The following is a 20,655-nucleotide window of genomic DNA, read 5'->3' on the forward strand; positions in this document are numbered from 1 at the left end:
TGCACTTGACCTACAATTAGAAGGAATAGAATCTCTTTGTGCTCTGTCTGCCCTGCACCCTGTGGATCTGTACAGCAATGAGTTCACATGAGACACTGAAAGGAAACATATTTATTCACCAGTATGTGTGCAATTTATACAACACAGTCTGTTTTGATAGGTCGAGATTGTGAACGTTGGAGATATAGGCTGAGGATTACAGAGGAGTACGCAGAGAGTGTGTAAAATCAGCAGCAACAATTTTGAATAATACTGAATATAACGAAAACAATGGGGGTTTGGAACAAAAGTGTTAATACAAGTAGACATGGCTGATAGGTGAAGGCACACAATGCGTGACCATGTTTAACTAAAGGTACAGCTGGAGTCCAAGACAATGCATCACAAAACTCTCACAGTTTTTTTGCAACTTCGCTACTGCAATGCTGCCAAGTAGCTTGCATGTATAAACACACAACGAAATGACTGGGTATTGTGTACATGGGATTTAGAAGCACATTCAAAATGCAAATAAGATCACCTTTCAGAGAGTACTGTCACATTATAAATAAGAAAAGGGCTCTTATACTGAGGGATCAAATAAAATGTTTTTCCTTTTTTGGGCAGTGTAGTATCGAAGAGAAGGAGATATGGAAACCCACTCTTTCTCTTCACAGTGGGTCATTTGTACTGACATATGTACAAGAATTCAAAATCAGTAAAGGTGTAAGACAAGTTCACTGTCACCACTTCATCGATACTGGCAAGAGAGAACTGAACTGTTATTAGGTTACATTCCATTAGGAAAGTGGGCACACTCAGTGACTGTTATGTGATTTATACATTATAGAGTGCAGCAATCAGTAGTTTTTTTTTTTTTTTTTTTTTTTTTTTTTTTTTTTTTTTTTTGCTGGTTTTATTACGCAAATCCAGATTCCGGTTAGTGCCTAGCCATTATCAATGGACTATTTTCTAATCTTGATGCATGTTAGTTCCATGTTGTTCGGGTGTCAGTCACAGTTCTTTGAATATTACTGTATGCCGACAGTGAACAGGAATTGTAATGTAGTAGCAAATTAGGATATGCACATAAATAAGAAAAAAGTGTCATAGGTGGCCATGCCGGAGGATTAAATGTAACAGCCGGGAAAGAGAATCTCCAAGTGATATGTGCATTTAGAAACCTGGTAAGCAGAATGGATAAACATGACAGGTATGTGCAACACAAAGATGCAAGGACTAGGACAAAACGTCTTTTATAAATAGCAGCTAATGTCCAAGAATGTAAAAAATCACACCCAGCTTGAATGCATTAAAATATAGCCTGAAATCCAGAATGAAACTTGAGAAACAAACTATAAATGGTGTAAAGCATCAGAAAGTACATGGCAAGCATGCGGATGTACTCCACAATCAGTTCCTTTTGAACTTCAACACATCAGACCACAATTTATCAATTTATTTCTTGAGTTAAAGGATTTTCGATAATACAATAGCGACTCGGCTAATCTGAATCACATATGTATTACATTATCCTCAGATCTATTATATGTTGACATTAGCAAGGTGTTGGATATTAGTTTATTACATTTTCCTGTTCATGTCGGAAAAGTCAGCATCCTGTATAGTGAGTGATAAATATGGAAGTACAAGCATTACAAATAAAATTTCTCAGTTAATATCCTGCCACACTTCCATTACTATATGCTAGCTGCTTTGAATGCTAATTCACTGCAGCTGTCCAAAGGGCACATTTTTTGGTGTATTGGGTTGAGAGAGAGTTAGTAAGTAAACAGGCTATGTAATTTTATAATTATCAAAATGTTTGAAATGTAACTTCTCAGACGAATCTGCAATTTCTGAGAGTACAAATGAAAATCATGTTATATCTACTTAGACTGCAACATACAATGTCACTGCATAAACATAGAGAACTGTGCTCACAATTTCTTTTGGTTTCTGATTCTGTAATTTCTTTCTCTAATTTTATGTCAGTGCACCTCTTCTTTAATGATGCTTCAGTGACAAATTTGGGTAAGTTTGATTTCACACAAGACTGTTTTCAATTCATGTAATTAACTGACACTTCACATATTTGGTCTCAGACAACATTTAGTGTATTTTGATATTCATACAAATCACAATCTTTACAACTTGCTTTTCAAGTTTGTTTTCTGAAAAAGGGTGTAATATTAGGTGAATCTGAGACTGTTTTTCCAGAGATTTGTTGTCACAATACCAAATTTTTGGGGGCCTAATCAACAGTGCAAACCATATGAATATTCTTTGAAGTGTGGCACCATTTATTATGTAATGGCGTTGCAATGCTTCACTTGTGTGTATCATTGGTAGACGTCATTCACACTTTTGGTTTACAATACGTTGTTTCATTCTAGAGGTTGGTGGATTAGCTTGCATTTCTTACAAGTCTTACAAAGGTCTGGTGAAGATGATGATCTGCAGAAGGTTTAGTAGTGGAGATGGAGAGTTTATAATAACTGTGATAATGCCATTCTGCTTTCACCACTGATGTCCGACAGACTAAACTGTAGCACACATGTAGATGTAGCTCAAGGTCTAAGTTAAGTTAGAATGTGGTTGACTGGCAGTGAGATGGTGAAGCTAACGAATATGTTACAACAGTTTTTTTTTCTCTTTTTTTCATTTTATGTGCCATGATCCATAACTACATTTATGTTCCTGATAACTTATTTTCTGACATAGTCCACTATTTCAAAGGTTTTAATATATTCAAAAGCATTAACAACAAGAAAATACATACCACAATGTCTCTAGTTCCATGGAGATCCTGTTAGTTTGTCGGCACCTATTTTGCTAGTATTTTCATGTTGATAGTGGCACCATCCATTGAGCTTTTAGATTTCTTGAGGCTTGTATCTTTTCAGTTAATGACATAGCTGTATCGACATTGTATTGTGAAGTTAACAAATCCCACTGAACGAGCACTGATTGACTCATATGGGGAAATGGCATCTGCTTCTGAATCACAATTGTTTTGCTAGGATGTTGGCAGAGCACTACAGCCTCAATTAAGATGTAACTGACGTCTCAGCAGCTACACGCATTTTTTATTTCAGAAAACAAGTGATTTAAGTTTGAAACTATTTTCATAGAGCCGCATAAATTTTGTGTCCCAGTCTGCAAGTGCTTTCCCTGTCCTGAATAATGGTACTATCAACAAGCCATTCTTCCTCCTGTACTTGAAGTGTTCATTAAAGAAGCAATTACTGAAGACTCGCTTGCTTGTTTATTGGTTCTGAACTGAACTTTATATTAATATGGTTACACTGCATTACAACTTTGCTGTTATGAAATCTTTCTGTGTTGTTCAAAATATAGCGCCATGAATCAGAGTTTCAATTATGTGTATTCATTGCTCAATGTACTGACTAATGTTCCCTGCAGGAGTGCTACAGGGATTTATTATAATGTCTTGTATAATTATTCTGTAACGGCTATTTTGTGTGTGATTATTGTGTTTTATTGTGTGATGCATAACAGTGATAACTCAGGCCACGTCCAGAATCAGGCAAACTGAAACTGTGTGCTCGAGTGGAGCTCAAATGCGGAACATTGCCTTATCCAGGCAATACTGTTAATAAGTGAATATCCAGATAAGATTCACCCTCACAGTTTCAACTCCCTCTTACTTTCATTCTGGAAATGTGTAAATTATTGCTGGAAGTTAATAGTTAATGCGTTGCTGCTCTGTAGTATAATAAGATTCCGGTACACACATAGTGCCAATAGCTCTTGATATTTCTGTATTAGAGGAGTTTAGCGTAATAACAACAATCAGTTTCCATTGTGCAAACTGCAGAAGAAAGCCATATTTGGCAAAAGTGTCAGTCTAGTTTTACTTTATATATTAAATCCAAATAACAGCTGTTTCACTACAAACTGTTCTTGTTGCAGTCAGTGTCAGACGTGTAAAGCACTCACCTGCTCGCAGATACACATACAAGCCATAGTTGTTTCATTAGAGCAAGACATCATGGTGATATAGGTCAAGAGGAATGTTAAATAAGAGTTGGCATCTTTGACCAGTGATGTAATGTTAATGGCTGCTGTCGAGTCACCTTTTGGTGCATATATTTCACAGTTTTGTTGTTAGCGGGCAAAAGCAACGAATATGACAGCATAAAAAATTGGTTGTGGTGGCAGACTATTCCGTAGCTTTGCCCGAGGTCTAGGTTAAGTTGGAAGGTGACAGTTCACTTGAGAGTTGGTAAATGCAGTGAATGTGATATTAAGAAATATGGTTGTGGTAAGACACTTATCTGTAGCTTAGTTCATTAGAAAAAAAAAATGCCAATAACATCATGTCATATTCATCATATTGTTTACAGCATTTGCCACATGTCTCCTATATCACTGTCAAAGCTGATGCTTGCACAGTACATTCCCTCATATGTAGTGATGTATATTAGGGTTCACGAACATTCCTTATCAGTAACATGTACTTAATGAAGCAGCAGGGTTACCTGACTTTTGGTAGACTAGTTACAGTTGGACCACAAAGGATCGTAGCTGTCAGGTACGGACAACAGTAACAGCAAGGAGTGGTGGAATTAATATCTTAAGGACAAACACCACAAAAATTTACATAGAACCACCAATATTTCATTGGTATATGCAGTCTGCTGAAAATAAAATGCAACAACTTGAATTGGAATTAGTGCCCGAGCAGTGCAGTTGTATGCATTATAGGACACTCGTGTAGAAACTGAAATACAGCATTTAATGATCATACACTCTTGTCAATAGTCAAGTATATGATCACAACACAAGACATAAGAGTGATTCTTTTACAACAAAAAGAAATTTTTCATACTTTAAACAGCCCATTATGAAAAGAGCAATATACCTAAAAGAGCTTGAAGATTCAAAATTTGAAATTAAGCTGAAGAAGGCTATTGCCTTGATGACCTGTAATATAAGTATTGTTGCTAGTTTTATATTTGATACCATGAATGTTTTGATTGTGGGCACTCTGTGACTTTTTATCTTTATTATATTAAGATTTGACTTATCATTACCATGACTAACTGTAATGGTTGAACTTCATTCTTTGCAATATTAAAGAACAAATGAAAAGAAATTTCATTACTATAATAGCAGGTGTACTTATGTCAGAAATGGGATATATATAAGCAAGATCTGGTCGCAATTAGTGTAGATAAATCTTTTGAAATGTCAGCCATTAAACAGAAAAAACTTGGCATCCACATTTGGGCGTGTATTTTCTTGTTATTAATGCTTTTGAATGTTTTAAAACCTTGAAAATATTGGATTAGGTGCAAAAATAAGTTATCAGGAACATAACTGCAGTTAAGGATCATGGCACATAAAAGGAAAAAAAAAGAAAAGAAAAAAACTGTTGTAACATTTGTTGGCTTCACCATCTCACTGCATCAAACACATGCAACCTAACTTAGACCTCAAGCTACATCTAGGCCTACATGTGTGCTACAGGTTAGTCTGCCGCACATCAGTGGTCAAAGCAGAATGGCATTATCGCAGTTATTATAAGCTCTCCATCTCCACTACTAAATCTTTGTAGTCTAGAACTTAACAAAACGAAAACTACTGTCCCCCCTCTGCGGATCATCACCTTCACCAGACATTTGTAAGTTTTGTAAGAAACACGAGATTACCCACCACTGTCAAGAATGAAACATACTGTAAACCAAAAGTGTGTATGACATCTACCAATGATACGCCCAAGGGAAGCACTGCAACACCTTTGCTCTATGAATGTTCTGTTCACCTTGTGGCAATGTGAACACATTTTTAACATATCAACAAGTTCTGGACATAGTCTCAGCTCCCAAAATTAACATAATTTTACGTGGCGATGTGAACATGAACACAAGTGTTAAAATCAAATTAGTACCTACTTCCTGAACATTACAAATACTTTTCGCATGTCACAACTGGTAAACACTACTATGAGTGTAACCTAAAGCTCAGCTTCAGTCTTAGACTATATACTTAGAGATTTCAACACACATTAAAAAATTACAAGTCAGTAGGCCTACATGCCTACATGAGGTGCCAATCTTAATTCTGACGGCAAGCATGGACAGCATACACACTCTATTAACACACATAATTAGCAGTATTTTTAGTATTTTTCTAGGGTATCTGAAACATATTTGGATTGCGCCTCTACTAAAGAAAGGTACTGAAAGCAAAAGGCCAGTTTCCTTGTTCTCATCATTCTCAAAAATAGTGGAATCGGCTGTGAAAGACTGACTAATGGATTGTCTGAAAAAAATTCCACGTTCTTAACACAAGTTTGGCTTCCAAGGGAGCAGAAGCGTAATATCAGCCATATCTGGCACAACTGACGACTTGAAGCTCTTGACAGAGAAAATTGTGTCACAGGCATACTTCTAGAGCTGTTGAATGTTTTTAACACTGATGACCATACAACATCATTAAACAAACTAAAAGCACCAGAAAGAAACAGCCAATGAGTGATCCCATTCACACTTTGAAAATAGGGTACAAAATGTAAACAGCACACAACACAGATAAAGTCAAATTTTTAGTGAAACAATTATCAGTCCCTAAACATGTAAACACAGGTGTGTTTCAGAGGAGTACACTTGAACTAGTTTTGTTCTTAATACATATCATTGACTCTTCAGACAATATAAAACATGTTGATGTAGTGAATGATAATTAATTCAAAAACCTACCTGAAGACTGGAAAATCGCTTGTCTTGGTCTCCCAACTCTTTCACTGCATATTACATACCGGTAAGTAAACACTTGCTGCAAATATGTAATTCACAGTGGATCGGTAATCTTTTGATAACATAGGTCGGTTAATCATGTAACAGTATCAATATATTCTGCACTGTTTACACATACCATTCACACGCTACTCTTACAAAATAGGTGGGGTTCAGTTCCTAACAAAGTTTCTCACATTTCATAACATACGAAAACAGTCGTTCACTTCTCAATGAAGTTTACTTATGGTAGAACTTTAATGTTACACGTGTAACTTTCACAAATACTGCGCATTTCAACATCTCCAGTTGTTTAGATTTCTTATACAGTCATTCGCAGCTCGACTAGCTACCAAATCGTTCACTTTCCACTTCGTAATTTGTCTATTTACATCTAAATATACTTCCATAGCTTGGCGTAAGCGGTTTCACTTTGCTACGCACAATTAAAGATCCTTGTACACAAACAACCTTGTTTGTCAAACGCGCCTATACGTCAAACAAGCCCGTACACGTACTTTAATAAAGTTAGTCAGTTAAACCTCACTTCGAAGCAGACGCTCTTCGTGTTGATATTTGGACAGTAGTGCGAATGACAGCAAATGCACATAAATGCATTGACTTTGCTACCCAGTTTGTTGATGAAAAAGAAAACAAGCCGCTGGTCCAGGGAATGACTTAAAATGAGTGTGAAATTATCCACGAAAATCTGCTTAGGAAATATTAATCTCAGAACTTGATTACATCAACTTGGAATAGAGAATGAAAATTTAAAAAAACTTGTTACGGCCCCCGTAAAGAGGCAAACGCGTCTGTCGAATTCGCTCTTTATTTAGTCACGGATGTTTCAAACAAGCCCGTACACGTACTAACAAAGCTTGTCAATTTAACCTTACTTTTGAAGCAGACGCTTTTGGCGTATGCTGTACTTTGACACTAGTGGGAACGACTACAAATGCAGATACACATTTCTAGCACTGACTCTGGCTCTGTGGTTAAAGAAGAAAAAGAAACATGAGGCTGGTTCAGTAAATGCTTTAATAGTGAGAGATAGTGGTGGGCAGGAAATCGCGTATCTGTTAGAAATCGCAGTGACTGAGAAGTCACAGATATCACAGTAGCAACTTTACAGAATCTAACTGCGATTTCAGTCACAGTTAGCAGTCGCAAGTAGTATTTCACATTCAAAGACGTGAGCCATCTATTGGTCGAATTTAGCACTGCTTTCTGCGATTGCCGTGACAAGACGCAACTAAGAGTCGCAAGTAGCAACTAAAAAGCGCGGTTAACAGTGGCATCTGTTGGCCGAAGTTCGTACTACGTCCATCTCTGCGGTATGCTATGGAGTCTAACTGCGATTTCCGTGACAAGTCGCAACTAAAGCCCGGTCCACACGCAACGATCTGTCTGCGCAGACATCGGTGCAGATGTCTGTACATGCAAAAGATCGCTGCAAATGTGGTGTGTTCACACGACACAAACCCCAATCTACTACTCGCCCGCCATCTGTCGGTGTAGAAAAGAAATATCAGTGGCAAGCGACTACGCTCCCCGTAAACGTCAAACATTTAATTCAGTTATTTTGAAATATAGAAATGGAGGAAGTTCTGTTGTGGTCTGTGTTCGCAACTTGTGTTGCAAAAAACATTCCGACCAACCGCAGGAAACAGAGAAAGCGGGAAAAATGGTGTAGACAGTGGCTGCTAAAGCGAAAGCAGTTTTCTCACGTAAATTTACTGAGAGAGTTGCAGGACGAACCTAACGACTGGCGAAATTATTTGCGGATGGATGTCGAAACTTATAATTATCTCTTAAAGCTTGTAACCCTTCATATTACGAGGAAAAATACTTGTATGAGAAGGGCAATTTCTCCTCATGAACGGCTGGCGGTAACATTGACACTCCAATTTCATCTTCAATTGTACTCCTGCTTGGTCTTGGTGTTTCTTGATCACTAAGAAAGCCAAGCAGATCAAAATACCATAACGTTGGCTGGTATACTTGATCTACTCCTACACCAGATCTAGATTTCTGAACTTTGGATAACTCAATTAGAGCATTGTATGCTGCAATCTTTTTGTCTCGGTCACTATATTCTTTACTTTTAATCTTCCACAAACATGGGTGGTTTCTACAAATTCAATGAATTCACTTACAAACTCTCGAGAACACTGACGAGTATCAGCCAATTTAATGCCCTGTGCGCACAAATACAAACACTAGACTGAGCAAACAGCTGTTTCGCGCCAGATTTGCGGCGATCTCCTGTCCACACGCTCCAACTTGTCTGCGCAGATGTGGTTTGAACCCACAGATTTGAGAGGTTTCGCTCAAACCTCCAACTCCAACTTCCAGGTTTGCACACACCTCAGGTTGGTGCAAATCTTCTGTCCACACGCAACGATCTGTCTGCGCAGATGTGATGTGTGCAGACATTTGCGCAGACAGATCGTAACGTGTGGACGGGCCTTAAGAGTCGCAAGTAGCAACTAGAAAGCGCGGTTAACAGTGCCATCTGTGGGTCAAAGTTCGTACTACGCCCATCTCTGCGGTACGCTATGGAGTCTAACTGCGATTTCCGTGACAAGTCGCAACTAAGAGTCGCAAGTAGCAACTAAAAAGCGCAGTTAGCACTGCCATCTGTTGAGCAAAGTTCATACTACGCTATTCGCTACCGAGTCAAACTGCGATTTCTGTGACAAATCGCAACTAAGAGTCGCAAGTAGCAACTAAAAAGCGCAGTTAACATACTTTTCCTAGTGTCATCTGTTGACCGACGTACGTACTTCGTTATGAGAGCCTTGTGCCTCACGAGATCGATGTGCTGTGTGTGCATATGAAGGGCTTATTTCAATAGTGGTACAAGTCCATTTTTGTTAATTTTGAGATATAGAGTCGTAAAGTTAAATGAGCGCTGCAAAATCTGCAGTTGAGATACCAGAAATATTCAAGCATATGGCTTCTTGCTAAAGATGAACCCTTATTTATGTTTGTTTGGATCACTAATTTCAGAAGCATTATAGACAGAAAAGTGGAGGTAATGGACTTGTACCACTATTGAAATAAGCCTTTCATATTATATGACGACATGCACATTCAGCATCAGTTATGGTTGGTCAAATACTGCTGTGACTCTGAATGTATTATATTAATAAGAAGCAACATTGCCGTTTTCTCCTGAAAATATCAAGTAACGTAACAAATGTGTTTGATTCTGCTTCCAATATGACAGTTTTGGTTAATACTCCACATGCCTACAGGACTTTGCAATGTTAACACAGCAGAACTCAGACATCTGTATAAGTGTAGAGAAATGAAAACAGTCATATGAATGCCTCACTTTCGTTCCGACACAGTTCAAGACTCGGGAGAAAAGTTTTACACCTGGTGTTCTACATGGCAACTTCACACACAAGAACTTTTTGCCGACACTACTACCACCTACATAAGTAAGCTTTTCCTGTGTTACTTTCAAGTAATGCACTTAAGCTATTCCTGATTTAACTGGAAGATCTGTACTTCCCACGCCCGCATCTCGTGGTCGTGCGGTAGCGTTCTCGCTTCCCACAACCGGGTTCCCGGGTTCGATTCCCGGCGGGGTCAGGAATTTTCTCTGCCTCGTGATGGCTGGGTGTTGTGTGCTGTCCTTAGGTTAGTTAGGTTTAAGTAGTTCTAAGTTCTAGGGGACTGATGACCATAGATGTTAAGTCCCATAGTGCTCAGAGCCATTTGAACCATTTTTTTGTACTTCCCACTTTCATATCAACAGCCTCAAAATGCATATTGTAGACTTCGGGATATGTTACAGGTCAGTGTCACACCAAGATTGTGGAGAAAGGGGGCGGGGGGGGGGGGGCGGCATGTCGCTCTCCAACAAGTGTTTACCAATAAGTAAGTGGCGGAAAATTATGGGTATAGGACGGCTTAAACATGTGGAAAATGAGATTTTTATTATTCACTCACTGTACTTGACATTTATTATTCCTTTAAAATCGCACAACAACTTCAATAAAACACAGCTTAATCATTCACACACTTATTTCACAATTGTTTCACTTTTAAACTGCAAATCCTCTAAGAGCTGTCTTGAATCTTCACGAGTCTCTCCCAACAGCCTTGATGTGGATAGATACGTACAGCAACCAGTAATCAGAGTCAGAACTGTGTCTGCAAAAACACAAGGATTATTAAACAATTTTTGCTGTCATTAATTACTAGAAATATAATTGACAGAGTAGATTGCTAATATTTGCTATAATGAATATCACATTTGCAAGAACGATCTAACTGAAGTAATTAAGTCCATCGAAACGCTTAGAAACTAACCTCTCGTCTGACGAAAACGGTCTAAAGACGCAGTGGCAATTTCTTCAGATCTGTTGACAATGATATTTTGAGTTATCACTTTACTGAGTGACTGAAATGTAGTTCAGGTACCTGTGAACATAACAATATGTTAGAATTCATTTTCTAAATACGAACTATTACGGTACTGTACAGCTACTTACATATTAATTACACTATTAATATTTTCACAGTTGTTTCTTTAATACAAAATTAAAGCCAACGGAAGAAAAAACGTAAAACATACTTGCCAATGACAGGTTTGTTGCGATGCAATTTTCCGTGTTGACAGATGTAACTTTTTCATACAGTAGTAAGTCGCAGAAATCGCAGGAGTCACGGAAATCGCAGAAGTAGCAGAAGTCACAGAAATCGCAGAAGTCACAGAAATCGCAGAAGTAGCAGAAATCGCAGAAGTAGCAGAAATCGCAGAAGTCACAGAAGTAGCAGAAATCGCAGAAGTCACAGAAGTAGCAGAAATCGCGGAAGTAGCAGAAATCGCAGAAATTGCAGTGGTGGAGGGATACACGACCTATGTTCCTTAACTGCGACTCTTAACTACCGCAGTTAAGAATAACAGATACTGAAAAGTAGCATTCACAGAAATCACTGATATCGGAAAATCGCAGTTTAGCCCATCACTAGTGAGAGATCACTTTTGTAGAGTTACTTCGCTCTCACGTTGAAAACCGACACAACTATGCGAAAATTTATTCTCTTGTACTCGATCCTCTGGCAGTTCATTAAAATATCAGAACCCACATTGTACGCAAAAGAACCGGAGAACTTCGATTCTTTTATTTCATTGCACGTCTGCTTGTTACGTCATGCGTAAAATATTGGTTTTGTTCATAACCTATTCCTCCGTAGACATATGGCTGGGAAATATGTGATATCCCTACCATTTTGACAACGATTAGCGCTATTTTGTTTTTATCCTTGATCGTCGTATCCATATTTTCAGAAACTTAACGTATTTATTGTGAGATAAATTGTGATAAAACAATTTTTCACTGTACGTATGCAGCGTAACATCGACGCTAACAACGTTCTCCATCTTGTCAAATTTCTTGCAAGCACCTCAAACACCATCGTACACTGCCAAATACTTAGTTAAGTTTGACAAAATGTTTCGTCGTTTACGGGGACTTTAATGAGATATTATATTCTTTTCCTTTTATGAAGAACTAACCTGTGCTACATGTGTCCTTAACGACCCATAACGCTACTCGCTATCTTACAAACTGGGACTTCCCCTAACTCATTTCTACGCTTTCCCTGCTCGCATCTGGATGAACTTCCCAACACGTTTGACCAGCTGCCAGCTGTTCGCATAAGCGCAGAGCTGCAATCGTATTAGAGCAGCGCCTGCTCACAGTTGTGGATACTTCGAGTATAGCTGTTGGCTGTTTGAGCAGCATGTAGCAAGCACCCAGAAGCTGCCACGAAATTTTTTCTGGTGCTCTTGAGTTGCAAGGTTCGCGCATTCGCATAGCTGCTGAGTTGTAGTGACCCATGTTTGCTGTTTGTGGTGTTCCGTTTTCGAAGCTGTTGCAGGGGAGTGTCTCGCAACAGTACACACTTGGCTGTTTCGACGTCACGTGACTGTCCCTTTAGCAAACACTTGGTCGCAGTGACAGATTTCCATCAGTCCCACTGAGGGGCAGCTGTTGGAAATACTGAAGAATTCAGTTTTAGCGTGAAATGCGTAACTTCCACCTCATGTTTTAGTTGTTCATATACAATAACCAAAACAGGATAAAAGTTACGCAGGAGGTTCAAAAATGACTCTGAGCATTATGGGACTTAACTTCTGAGGTCATCAGTCCCCTAGAACTTAGAACTACTTAAACCTAACTAATCTAAGGACATCACACACATCCATGCCCGAGGCAGGATTCGAACCTGCGACTGTAGCGGTCGCGCGGTCCCAGACTGTAGCGCCTAGAACCGCTCGGCCACTCTGGCCGGCCTACGCAGGAGGGCTTCATTGCAATTTACGTAGTTTTTGCCCTATGGAGACGTTTTTTTTTTCAGTGTTAAACTTGCCGGTTTAATTATTATAACGAAACGTGCAATCCTTTGCGACTGTGGTGAATTTATATTCCAAGTCTAACAAAGGTAGTTTCTCAGACCAACACAATAACGGCCAGTTTACACTGGCCTTCATGTCACGGCACGGTATGTCAATGCAAGCCACGTGATCTCAACTCGCATGGCTCTTCTCAACCGCTGTTCCGCGGGAATCGCGATCTTCGCAAAATGATTTTCAACCATTTATACACGCGAAGAGCACATACACAACATGGTATCTTATATACGTGTATAGGTGACAAGTGTACACAGTATGAACTTCAATGAGTACTTTGTTTACTGCAATTTACTTCCCAACAAAAGAGCTCAATACAGGCACGTTTTCGCAGTTAGATACAAAAGACAATCAAGCAAAAGATATACACACAACATAATGTTCGATTTTCGAGTACTGTTCCACATCCGACTGGCTGGCATCAACAAAAAGAACCGTCTGTGCACCGGGAATGGGATAGACCAATAAGACAGCCTATGCTAAAGACAATTTCATGGACTTGAAAGCCTCCTCATCTGGACCCGTCCAGGGAACTTTTTTGACACCAGAAGTGTGTTTGACCTTTAGCAGGTCATTGATAGGTTCTATAAAACCTGCAAACTTCGGCAGGCGTCGCTGGTTATAATTTACCATACCTGTAAACCTGCGAAACTCTTCGAATGTGGTAGGAAAAGGCATCTGCAAAATGTCTGGGACCCTCTGAGGAATAGGAGAAATATCGTCTATTGATACAAGGTAACCCAAGTAAATACACACTTTCCCTTGTTCATTTTGGCGCCGTTTGCATCACGATAGGGGAAAAACGCGTTCAAATAGGAACTATGGTCACTCATATTATCGGAAGAAACCACGTCACAAAAAATGAAATGAAAAAAATAATGAAATGCTGTAGAATCTCATCCATAAAACGCTGCCACGTCTGAGCAGCGTTACGAAGACCGAAAGGTATGACGTGGTGTTAAAATAGCCCAAAAGGCGTCGTGACTGCGGTTTTGTGCTTGTTTGTGTCTGCCACTGGAATTTGTGCAAAAGCCTTAGTGCACAGAGGCAGCTTCTAAACTGCTTGCGAAATGCAACACGTTCGGTATCGGGCACCGGCCTGGCGTAGTACGGGAGTTCAGTCCCCTATAGTCACTGCACAAACGCTAAGCCTTATCCTCTTTGAGAGGAACCATTCGTAAGGGGGTGGCACACGCACTGTTAGAGCGAGACACTGTTCCTTCTGTTAGAATTGCAATGAAAGCGACTTAGCCGCATTAACTTCATCGGAGGCAGTCGGCGTGGGCGGTAAGCGACAGGCTGTCCCGGCGTCACCTGAATGTGATGGACGGTGGAATGTTAACGCTGTCTCAGTGCCGATATCGGATACGTAACCGCAGGGAATTTTTGAAGCAACTGCTGCGTAATGTCTTGGCCGCTTGGGCAGCGTCAGGGGGCGCCGTCATTAAGCCTCGTAATCCTGCCTGAGCCTCATTAAGAGACTTCTCCGTCTCAGCGATCCGCTGCTTGAATACATAAATACACCATTGGCTGTCAGCGCTCTTTCAGATTATTTTTCTTTGAGGAAAAGTTCACTGAGTGACTGAGATGAGTAGTAATCTACTGCTGTAGCAAAGTGCATTGCTGTTGAAGTGGAGTCCGCTCCGTATAGTCAAGCGTAAGATGTAACGTAGTCTTCTATCGTGATGCACATGTGTGTGCTCGGCAGCGAGGCGTGCACAGAATGGACACAAGTTGTCACGACGCGGGAGACGGTGCAAATCTTGATGACTTCCAATCCTGCGGAATGGCATCTGGTGTCCTACGCGGAGGGGAGTGGAGACTACACAAGAAGCTGTCAGTAGATACAGAAAAAAATTTAAGATAATCGGCACCCAATATGAGGCCAGACACGTCGGGCACTAAGAACAGCCACGAATACGAGAAACCATCCTGAAGATTCAATGTCATATGCCTCCAGAAATATGTCTGAATTGAAGTTGATTTGCAGCAGTTAGTATAGGGATAGCGGAAAAAGTGTGGCTTGTCGTTCACATCCCGCAGAGCAACACTTATCTCCGAACCTGTGTCAACCAAAGATGCCATATCAGACGAATAATCTTGAAGATTCAGATTTAACGGGAACTGTGGCACTGCACGTTTCAGGTAGGCGCTTACTTGTTGTAGAACAGACGCTGGCACCTATACACGTCCGTTGTCGTTTGGGAACTCAACACTGTTGTGAACATCATCTAGCATTACGCCCGAATTTACACCATTCGAATTTACGTGGCGGCCGCTCATCGATGCGCCATATGCTCCTTGGGCTGCCATCTGCCAGCTTGTCGTTGAGTCTTGTCGGTTCAGTGAGGATTCGCTCCATAGGTGGCTCTGGCGGTTGCTCGGACGAGTGCCCAGCGCGCGAAACTTGACTTCGCGTGCCTGATGTGCGCGGTTCAGGGCTGGGATCCATAACCTCATCAATAGTAGGCGCTTGAATTACCCGTTTCGTCACATGCAAGTGCCACAACGTCTGCCTTTAACGCCAATTAATCCACAATTAGGTCAAGAAATGCGGACAAAATTCGTGAACAGGCAGCGGGAGGCGACGTAACCAAAATAAACTAATTGACTGTCCTGAAAGGAGTTCCGGATCCATCAAAGCATGAAGTAGGCGGGAGGGGGTTTTACAGGTACTAAAATTACAGTCCATTTTTTCCAAACGAGACTCTGGGGACATACAAGGAAACGCTGCGAAACAGTTTCTCTAACATCGCAAAAGAGCATTGAGGCAGAATAACCCCCTCTTGCTCGATAATGTTTAAGTCCAGCTTCGAAATGACAACGGCGAATTTTTTCGATTCTGAAGTAATGTTGTGCAGTTGAAATATGGCTTCCACTTGCGCCCCGTAGGCCAAAAAGGCGGTGCTCTTACTTACCTTAGGCCGGTATTACACTATCAAATTTCTTTGTCAAAGATTTGATCAAAGATGTGATCAAATATTCCGTCAAATATATTTGACAAAGATCTTTGACATAGCGCTAGAAGGGGTATTACACTGTCATCAAATTTTTCGTCAAAGTTCAAGATGGCTGACAATAACTTGCTATTAACCGCAGCAGTTGCACGTACCGCAATTGCTTTGTGTGCACATGCGGAAAAGAAGTGGGGGAAGAAAAGGAACCATACATACGAGGTTGACAGTCTTAAATTCCTGGGATTACAGCTTGATAATAAATTCAGTTGGGAGGAGCACACCACGGAACTGCAGGAACGCCTTAACAAATCTGTATTTGCAATTCGAGTGTTAGCAGACATAGGCAACATAAAAATGAAAAAGCTTGCATACTTTGCCTACTTTCATTCCATAATGTCAAATGGTATAATATTTTGGGGTAAATCTTCAAGTCAAACAAAAGTTTTCAGAGTCCAAAAGCGTGTAATACGTATTATTTGTGGAGTAAATTCACGGATGTCCTGCAGAAACCTCTTCAAAGAACTGGGTATACTAACTACTGCCTCTCAGTATATTTATTCCTTAATGAAATTTGTCCTAAATAATATGTCTCTTTTTTTCCAACAAACATCTCAGTCCATACATACAATACCAGGAACAAAAATGATTTGCACAAGGACTTAAAAGCACTTTAGTTCAAATAGGGGTACACTACTCAGGAACACTCATCTTCAATGATTTCCCAGCAAACATAAAAAAAATTAGTTACAAATAAAGATCAGTTTAAAAGGAGCCTGAAAGACTTACTTGTGGCCAACTCCTTCTAATCCATTGACGAAATTTTTAATAGAAACAAATGATGTATTGTATTTATTCATACTATTAGTATTGTTATTTCAACTTAAAAAAAAATTGACATGTTCCACATCCACAAGGATCTCTTCAGCACTGATCTATGGAACGAAAAACTAATCCATCTGGGTGAAGCCGTGGGTTTTACGACGACACGATAAAAGCATTCAACAAAGCTTGTTACGTGAGCTTACAGTGGAAGACGTCAAGTCGTACATTACATCAAATATTTAAGAATGGATGAGCATATATTTCTTTATGTGCTCAGTAAAGTGTATCCTCATATCACAAAGCACAATATTCACTTAAGAACTGCTACATCTTCAGAAGACAGGCTCACTGGAACACTCCGATTCCCTGCTACAGGAGAGGGTTATGTTAGGTTAGGTCAGGTCCCCAATCTTCTTAATCTATTTTTGTATTCAGGGTGCCTCACGTTGTAAAGCACCTCATCAGCTTCATACATCTCTATTAATTTTGTAGTTGTCGGCACACACCAATTGTATATACTGGCAATGTTCATAAAAAATATTACAGACGACTGAAGGCTGCAGCGATGCTAGCGCTCTATGTGGTAACATGTCACATTGCAGTGAACAGAAGACAAGTGATTTCTTTGATCAAATCTACAGCGAGGTCCAAGATTTGATCAAATATTGGACGACATTTGACAAAGTTCCTATTACACCATCAAATATCTTTGACAAAGATTTTTGACAAAGATATTTCACAAAGAAATTTGAGAGTGTAATACCGGCCTTACCCCGACTCGAGGTGTCGATGGAAGAGGCAGCATGTAATTCAGGAACAGTACGAGACTATAGGGAAGAACCAGTTGCTGGCCGGTGTCGTCGTCATAATGTCAGAGCATAATTATAGCTCAGAATAAAAAGAAATTCCACAACAAATCACGTCGGAGGTCACCACTGTAGGTGACAGGTGTACACAGTAAGCTCTTTAATGAATCCTTCTTTACTTATCTCAGTTTACTTCCCAACAAAAGTGCACAACACAGGCACACTTTCACAGCTAGATCATAGTACAAAGAAGATACAAAGGATAATCTATCATTTCGAAAACATTTGTTACAACCATTTTAACCATTTCTCCTACAATGACCACTAGAGATTCCTTGCTTTTTATAATCAAAAGCACATCGGCTACATACAAAGCAGAGAAAGCCAGATTTTTCCAACTATTCCAGTGAAAATACATTTATCTGCATCGCTCTCTTTGAAATCGAACTTGTTCAGGAATTTATAAAACGTTTTATTCCAACGACGACAAGCCTGTTTTAAACCGTACATTGACTTTTTATGTACGCGTAAATTTTTGTTCTTATCCAGCATTACTCCTTGCAGCACCGACATATAAATTTCCTCGTTGGTTTTTACACATAAAAACTCGAATTTTGCGCCGAATTGCAACATCTCAAAATCCTCGGCCGAAATCGCAAGCGAAGATCGTTGTGAGTCTTATCTCACTGCTGGCAAAATAATTTTGTTGCAGTCCAGTCCAAAGCGTTGCGTAAAGTCTCGAGCGACTAGTCAAGCTTTATATTTGGGTCTGTTTTCGGTTTTCGCTGCTTTGATTTTCTTGTTAAAGCGCAAACGCTGAGAGTTTCCATATTGGCACGCATCACAAAATCATGACGCCGCATCAGACAAGCTTATTCCCTTGATAAGATCTGTTTTGATCAAATTCGTAATCAATTCGACATTTTTATGACATATTTATGCCAGGTTCTGAGGCTATTCGTGGTCGACAAATTTATGTTGCCCTGGATGTATGGTACAAAAGACATCCTGAGAATCTCGTTTTCTTGCTTTATTCCTTCGACAGCGACATATCCATCGCGAGAAGTGTTTACAAACTTATCTACAAAGCTCACCTCAAAACCTTTTGATGTACAAACATGGCAGAAAACAAATTCTTTCGGGACGTGCAGCACATCATCAATTCGTTCGTCTGCCTAACGACAGTTTACGAATTTATTAATTTTAATTTTATCCGATCCCAATCGCCTCGCATTTAGCTTTATCTCCAACTGAAATTTCGATGTTTTGACATTCGCGAATTTCACTGAATCATTCCTACCGAAAAGTAATGTGCCGCGAAGTTTTGCTGTCGGTAATCCAGAAATCGCTTATATCAGCACACTCTAGCAAATCACTTTATAGTGCAGGACTTCTTCGCGTGACCCTACATTAGTAACAACGAACGTATTTACTTATTACCTTTATTTTGCTCGCTGTTTTTCTTCTTCTTCTTAGAACGGCAATTTCTTGACAGGTGGCTTTCCTTCCCGCAGGTTCAACAAGTTAATTTTTGCTCTTGAATTCGCCTGATTCGGGTTCTTCTTCGCGCCCGTATGCTCTTTCTTCCAGTCTTGAAATGATTTAGCTGTCAGGGCGTTGGATTTCGCATCCATGTCGTTCAATCGTTTTTCTCCGGAGATGAGCCGCTCTTGAAGTTTCCGAATCGGGACTGCTGATCCGTGGGAACGCTGTGTCCTAGGCCGTGGCAAGGGCGGGAATTTTGTCGGAAGGCTTCTGAGGATCTACGTCCGACACGGTTTCACCCATGTCCTTGAGTTGACTCGCAGTTTAATTATTTTCGTGGTATTCCGTGACAACGGACCACTTGCGTTCATTCGGCAGTCATAGAAGTTTTTCACCTGAGAGAGTTTATTCGCTTCGGATGTTTATTCTTGAATCACGCACAATTTCTCCCACATTTCACGAGCTGAGGGCACGTTATCAAAAATTCGAGCGGCGAGTACTCCATCGTTGTCAAAATGCAACACATACCATAAGCGTTTTACCCTCAGCTTTTCCAGCAGATATCGTCAAATCCTCAGGTTTTGCTCTCTGGCCGTCCACCACATCTCGAATGCCGTAGGTGTCGAGCAAACCACGAATTAGAAATTCCCATAGCTGGATATTCGATCAATCGAATTTCACGACACTTATTGTGAGTCTTTCGCCCGAAAAAATCGCACGTAAAACAAAAGACATAATAAACTTCTTTGGTGAAATGTTGCGATTTAGCCTATTAATAAGATACTGCAGTGCCTGCGTTGTTAATAAATGCGATGCAATGTTTCATCAGACATGCATGCATGTGGCAACCACAGCCATTATGAGATACATCAAATGTATTCGTAGTTGCGAATATGAACAACCATCAGGTGAATAATGGAATGACGACATGGATAATTTGCGCCCGACCGGAACTCGAAGGCGGATTTCCCACATATCACAAGCTGTCGACTGACATTAAGTTATCCGAAAAGACCTCACGGCCAGACCCAAACTTCCGTATTTCGTCAAACAACTGTCAACAACCTGCACTCATTCATCCATTATGTATATTCTCGTATAGGGGGGACATATTAATTGAGAGTCACTTGCCCTGTGTACGAAGGAACATTGTACCTTACTTATGAACAACACAGGCACTACAATACACTCGTAGTATTAATCCGCCGACACCAGGAAAGTGGCTCTCAATTAAAATGTATCCCATATACGGGAATGTACACTACCGGCCATTAAAATTGCTACACCAAGAAGAAATGCAGACGATAAAAGGGTATTCATTGTACAAATACATTATACTAGAACTGACGTGTGATTACATTTTCACGCAATTTGGTTGCATAGATCCTGAGAAATCAGTACCCACCTCT

At 40.1% G+C, this 20,655-nt stretch overlaps 1 protein-coding gene across 10 annotated transcripts in view; it reads right to left on the reverse strand.

Moving 5' to 3' along the window:
* The window catches only part of LOC126235997 (poly [ADP-ribose] polymerase tankyrase-2-like), a 271,495-nt gene that overhangs the window by 87,674 nt on the left and 163,166 nt on the right, over positions 1-20,655 (reverse strand). Inside the window, exons 1-2 of one of the 10 annotated variants that reach the window (XM_049945000.1) lie at positions 6,883-7,739; positions 6,704-6,783 (exon numbers count right to left, since the gene is read on the reverse strand). The exons of 4 other annotated variants lie outside the window; for them this stretch is intronic. The gene's annotated coding sequence lies outside the window, so the exon portion shown is untranslated. Of the gene's footprint in view, positions 1-6,703; positions 7,745-20,655 lie in introns of those variants that run through there. 5 more of the 10 variants (XM_049944996.1, XM_049945004.1, XM_049945003.1 and 2 more) reach the window with 5 other exon arrangements.

Source organism: Schistocerca nitens, chromosome 2 (assembly GCF_023898315.1).
Source record: "Schistocerca nitens isolate TAMUIC-IGC-003100 chromosome 2, iqSchNite1.1, whole genome shotgun sequence".
Lineage (NCBI taxonomy): Eukaryota > Metazoa > Arthropoda > Insecta > Orthoptera > Acrididae > Schistocerca > Schistocerca nitens.